The sequence below is a fragment of the Eptesicus fuscus genome, chromosome 18 (assembly GCF_027574615.1).
Source record: "Eptesicus fuscus isolate TK198812 chromosome 18, DD_ASM_mEF_20220401, whole genome shotgun sequence".
In the NCBI taxonomy this organism is placed as follows: domain Eukaryota; kingdom Metazoa; phylum Chordata; class Mammalia; order Chiroptera; family Vespertilionidae; genus Eptesicus; species Eptesicus fuscus.
Window position 1 is genome coordinate 58,900,436 of NC_072490.1, and position 5,641 is coordinate 58,906,076.

At 56.2% G+C, this 5,641-nt stretch overlaps 1 long non-coding RNA gene across 2 annotated transcripts; it reads right to left on the reverse strand.

Moving 5' to 3' along the window:
- Positions 1-4,267: 4,267 nt before the first annotated feature.
- On the reverse strand, positions 4,268-5,441 carry LOC129147123 (uncharacterized). Of its 2 annotated transcripts, none has more exons than XR_008554458.1 (3): positions 5,349-5,441; positions 4,883-4,947; positions 4,268-4,455 (listed from the first exon to the last, which is right to left on the reverse strand). It is a non-coding gene; the product is annotated as an uncharacterized LOC129147123 (long non-coding RNA). The 2 variants fall into 2 exon arrangements; XR_008554457.1 differs by having other exon boundaries at positions 4,883-4,951.
- Between the last annotated feature and the right edge of the window lie 200 nt (positions 5,442-5,641).

The window sequence follows — 5,641 nt, forward strand, 5'->3', positions numbered from 1 at the left end:
GACCTGGACCGAGGGCTGGCAGGTGTGGGCACCGTCGTGGGCAGAGCTGCGGCAGAAGCCGAGGAAAGGGAGCACAGTGGCCCAGGAGGTGCCAAGGACAGACTAGGGACCGGGACGCCCTTCACGGGCCCTTGGCTTCCTCTGCCTCTAGGAGCGCGTCGCCCCTGGTCCCGCTGGGCAGGCTGTCCCCTCCCCCAGAGCCATGAGGAAGACTGCAACCAGCCAGGGGAGGGGGTGTTAACCTGGAAGATGTGCACAAGAACATCATTGCTGCAACGGTGTTTCTCTCCTTCCTGTGCCAGGAGCCACGTACACTGGGAGCGAAGCCATGGGACTCCCGGCGTTTCCAGTCTAGTCACAAAGTGACTCCCAGGTCCCTCTCAGGCACCAAGGCCACACCTCGGAGGCAAAGGAAGTGCACTTACATCCGCAGGCGCTGCTCCCTCCCGGTGGGTGAGCAGCGGGCAGCTCCTGGGCTGGTGAGAAAGCAGGGCCTGGCCCAGCTGGTCCTCCGGGGCGGGACCTCCCAGGTGATTCTGATCCACTCTCAGCGGAGAACCACTTCCCTAAGGCCCGCCTTCCAAACAGAATCTCCCGCTTTCCCAGGGTTCCCTTCTCCAATGCTGCCCTTTCCAGGCCACCAGTGCATGTGAGTCAGCCATCAGTCACAACCGTCAGGTACATGTAACTCCACCTGCGTTAACTGGACCTGGGGCTGAGTCCGGCTCCCTCCAGCCCCCCTTCCCTCAGGAGTACCTGCTCCGAACCCTGAGTCCTTTCTAAGGATTGGCCTTGACTGGAACAGCCATGCCCAAAAGATGAGGATGTTTTTACATTTGAATACAAGGCCAAGGCCAGAATCCTAGATTCTTTTCTCCCAGGAAAATCCTTGGTCCCTGTGGGGAGGGAAATTGTTAATAAAAAATGGTGGCCAGATGGTGTGGCTCAGTGGTTGAGCATCAACCTGTGAACCAGTTCAATTCCCAATCAGGGCACAGGCCTGGGTTGCAGGCTCAATCCCCCGTAGGGGGCGTACTGGCTGCAGCCAATCGGTATTTCTCTCTCATCGTTGATGTTTCTATCTCTCTCTCCCTCTCCCTTCCTCTCTGAAATTATTTATATATATTATATATTATTTTTTAAAGGGTAAAAGGGTATGTGTGGTCCAACTTGCCCTCCAAGAACAAAAAAAGCTCCAAGTGCACATAGAAAAGTTGGCTGAGAAGTGAGGCCTCCTAGCTCTACCCACCAAACGTACAGCCCGGCCAGGCCCACCTCCCGCCAATGCGTCCAATTCCACCTTCAGAGGAGTCGGGGGACACGCTGACGAGGATCCATGAAGGACTAGCTAAGGTTATTAAAATTAAACTATTTTCAGTCTGGCTTGAGCCCGGCATACCAGCTCCCCTGCCTGACCCCACCCCGCCCCCGGCCTCCTGTGGCCCAGCAGCCAGGCCTGAGGCTGGTGCTGCGGCCCCCTCTTTGCGTCATGGGGATCTTTCTCCAAATCAGAACTTAGTCAGAGGCCACATCACAAAACAAATGGAAGCAAAACGACTACAGTCCCCGAGCCAGAGCTACACAACGCCCTGGCCGCCACCGCTGCTGAGGGCTTCCCGGGACCTCCGAGGCTCGTGGGCCACGGAGACCTCTGACCTTACCCAAGTCTAGTATGGGGGCGGGAGACAGAAATCACCGCCAAACTCACCAGCCAGGAGTGACAGAGACAAGGACCCAGGCGCCTCCTGGCTCTTGACCCCAACCCCCGCCCAGCGTCCCTTCTTCCCTCGAAGGGCCTCACCTCCCTGAGCGGCTGCAGCTGCCCTGGCTGTCCATCCTGTCTGTCTGTGCCTCCCACTTCTCAATCAGCAGCCTCCACCTCCACCTCCGCTTCTGATTTGTGGAATGCCTCGGGAAAACCTCCACCAGGGCCCCAGTCTCCTCACCCACCTAACCCCGGACACCCAGCCCGCCTCCCCCACAGCCCCAGCCCCTGCAGCTGCTCAGGCCATGGCGCTGTAGGCACCCTCGGTCCCTCCCTCCCCACCATAAGGAGTAGCCGTCACCTCGATCTTGTCCTTGACCTTCATCCATCTCTCCATCCCCACTGCTGCTTCTTTAAGACACCACTGGCCCCTCCTGGATTTTTGCAACAGTCCCTGACTGCTCTCTCTGGCCTCAGGATGTTATTCGGGATGGAGTTGACATAATCTTTCTAAAACAAATTTAAAAGTTACTCCCTCACGTATAATTCTTCAAAGGCTTCCCATTGATTTTAAAATTTTATTTACAGTTGGCATACAATGTTACATTACTTCCAGGTGTGTCATATGGTGAGTAGACATTTTATGCCTTATGAAGTGATTCCCCTAATATCTCAGGAACCCAGCATTCACACTTATTATAAAACTAGGGGCCCGGTGCACGAAATTCGTGCACTGGGGGTCCAGGGTCCCTCAGCCCAACCTGCCCCCTCTCACATACTGGGAGCCCTCAGGGGATGTCCTACTGATGCCTTAGGCCCACACCCCACAGGGAGCATACCTAAGCCGCAGTCTGGCCTCCCTTTGTGGGAGGCAACCGGGCTGATCAGGGGAAGGCACCAGCCCCATCACCCCACTGCTGCAGCCACTGCCAGTCACCACAGCCACCAAGGTGTTTTCATCAACACCGACTCCAGTCCCTTCACCAAGAAAAAATGACAACTTTCTTAAGGCATTTTCAAGATGTGTCTTTCATAGGATATGCATTTCTTTTTCTTTCTTTCTTTCTTTCTTTCTTTCTTTCTTTCTTTCTTTTTTTTTTTTTTCCTCACCTAAGGATATGTTTCCATTGACTTTTAGGGAATGTGGAAGAGAAAGGGAAAGACAGAGAGAAACATCAAAGTGAGAGGAACACTTTGATTGGTTGCCTCCTGCATGAGCCCTGATCTGGGCCCCAGCCAGGGAGGAGCCTGCAACCTAGGTACATGCCTTTGATCAGAATCAAACCCAGACCCTGCTGTCCGCAGGCAGAGGCTCTATCCACTGAGTCAAACCAGCTAGGGCAGGATATAACATTTTTTAGCCCTCCAGCAGCAGACCTTCATTTTTTTCTCCAGAAGTGTGGTGGAAAAACCCTAGATCACCTTTTTGGATTCTTATTACCCAAGTTACTAAGAATATTACCAGTGACATACAGGAAGCTTAGCCAATGTGCAGTCAGAAAAGGTGTTTCCTCTATAGTTCACACCAATGGAGGGCTGGGCCCTGCCCAGGCCTAAAGCCTCTGGCCGAAGCTTTAGGCCTGGGCAGGCCCCTCCAGCTCCAGCTGATCACCGGCTCAGCCCCTGCCCAGGCCTGCCCAGACCGAAAGCCTCTTGGGCAGGAGCGGACCCCCAGCTCCCTGTGATAATCGCAGGGGGTCTGCTCCTGCCCAGGCTGAAAGCAGACCCCCAGCTCCCTGCCCAGGTGATCAATCGCAGGGAGTCTGCTGGTGTACCAGGCTGAAGGAATGCCCAGCTCCCTGGGATCGATGGCAGGGGTCCGCTCGTGCACCAGGACACCCAGCTCCCCGCTTTCGATGGCAGGGGAGGTGGGTGTCCGCTCCAGCTCCAGGCCAAAAGCCTCTGGCGGAGGCTTTCGTTCTGGTGTCAGAGCAGACCCCAGCTCCCTGCAATCCGTCGCAGGGGGTCAGCTCAGGGTGCCTATGTATGCAAATTAACCACAATCTTGGTCAGGTTTATTTGCATACTCGCTCTGATTGGATGGTGGGCGTGGCTTGACTGCTGGGCGTGGCTGGTGGGCGTAATGAAGGTGCCGTCAATTTGCATATTACTGTTTTGTTAGGTAGGATTACTGACTATATTTCCTAAGCCAGTGATGGCGAACCTATGACACACGTGTCAGCACTGACACGCGTAGCCATTTCTGATGACACGCGGCCGCTGAGGAGACCGCGTGCCGAGGATGAAACATTTGCTGCTCCTGAGGATGAAACATTCGCAAAATAATGTTTTTTCCTCAAAGTGACACACTACTCGAGTTATGCTCAGGTTTTTGGCGAAGTTTGACACACCAAGCTCAAAAGGTTGCCCATCACTGTCCTAAGCTGTACTTTACATCGCCAGGACTATTTTGTAACAACCAATTTGTACTTCTTAATCCCTTCATCTTTTCCACCCAAACCCCAAACTCCTTTTCCCTCTGGCAACCATTGGCCCGTTCTCTGTATCTTTGTTTATGCTCTTTATCCACTCGTCTATTTTTTAAATGTGTTTTAAATTTATTGATTTGAGAGAGGAAGGGGGAGAGAAACATCAATTTGTTGTTCCGCTCATTGATGCGCTGGTTGATCCCCTGACGGGGATCGAACAGAAACTTGGTGTCTCGGGAGATGCTCTAACCGGCTGAGCGACAGGGCAGGGCTCCTCCACTCCTCTCCTGAGGGCTGTGGGTTGCTTCCCTCGCTTGGCTCCTGTAAATGACGCTGCAGTGAGCACGGGGTTCATGTGTCTTTTCAGATTAGTGTTTTGGATTTTTTTCAGGTAATACAGAGAGTCGAATTGCTGGGTCATACGGTGCTGCTATTTTTAATTTTTTGAGGAACCTCCATACTGTTTCCTCGCTGACCTCTGAGCAATGCCCACCTCCCTGGCATACCTCATCACAGTCCTGTAATCTGGCCCAGTTAGGTCTCCACCCCCTTTCGGGATTCCCTGATTGGGATTCCTGCAAGGTCGCACTACTTTGCACTGTGTGTGTGTGTGTGTGTGTGTGTGTGTGTGTGTGTGTGAGTGAGAGAGAGAGAGAGAGAGAGAGAGAGAGAGAGAGACCTGAGCTAGAACAATTCCCCTCTGTGCCCTGACTGGGGACTGAACCCGTAACTTGGGGGTCAAACTCACCATGGCTGGGTTTGGCGGCTCCTCTGTGGTCCCTGGCACAAGCCTGGCTCAGCCGCAAGACACGCCTGCCTGGCAGAGGGGGTGTGTGTTGCAGCATAGGTGCCCAGCCCCTCCGTGGCCCCAGGGCACATCTGAGCCCAATGGCCTCCTAACCCTCTGCCCTGGGGTCCCCAAAAGCAGCCTGGTGGCCCTTGTAACGCTGCAGGGTGCTGGGCGGGTCAGACTGTGGACAGGGTGGCCTCTCCCTGGACCTAAACCACAGCCCTGCCTCCCGCCTGGTCCTCTTCCTCTCTCACCCTCGCAGCAGCCTGCACCCAGACAGGAGGCGGAGGGCGCCCAGGGGCAGGCGGGCCACCTCCGCGCCGCCCCTCCGGCTGGGCGCCCTGGGCCCGGGGTCAGAGGCCACGGCGAATGTGTAGTGGTGCTCCCTCCTCCTCCCCCCGTAATGGAGCCACACACTGCGCACCCCCTCGTTCACTGCGCCCTGGGATGGTTCCTCCTGCGTCATCGAGGCTGGGACGAGGGTCCGGATGCAGCGGACTGGGGTCTGCGAGGTGGCAGAGCCTGGGGGGGGGGGGGGGGAGCCTCTCCAGCGCCTGATGCCGAGAGCAAGGGGGTGGGTCCCCGCCTCACTGCGCTCCGACGCGGGTCTCCTGTCCCGGCCTGGAAGGCGCCCCAGGCTCCGGGCCCAGCGCGGGCGCCCCCGGCGGAGCCGTCCCTCCCACGCCCCGCCCCGCCCCGCCCCCCTCGCCGTCCGAT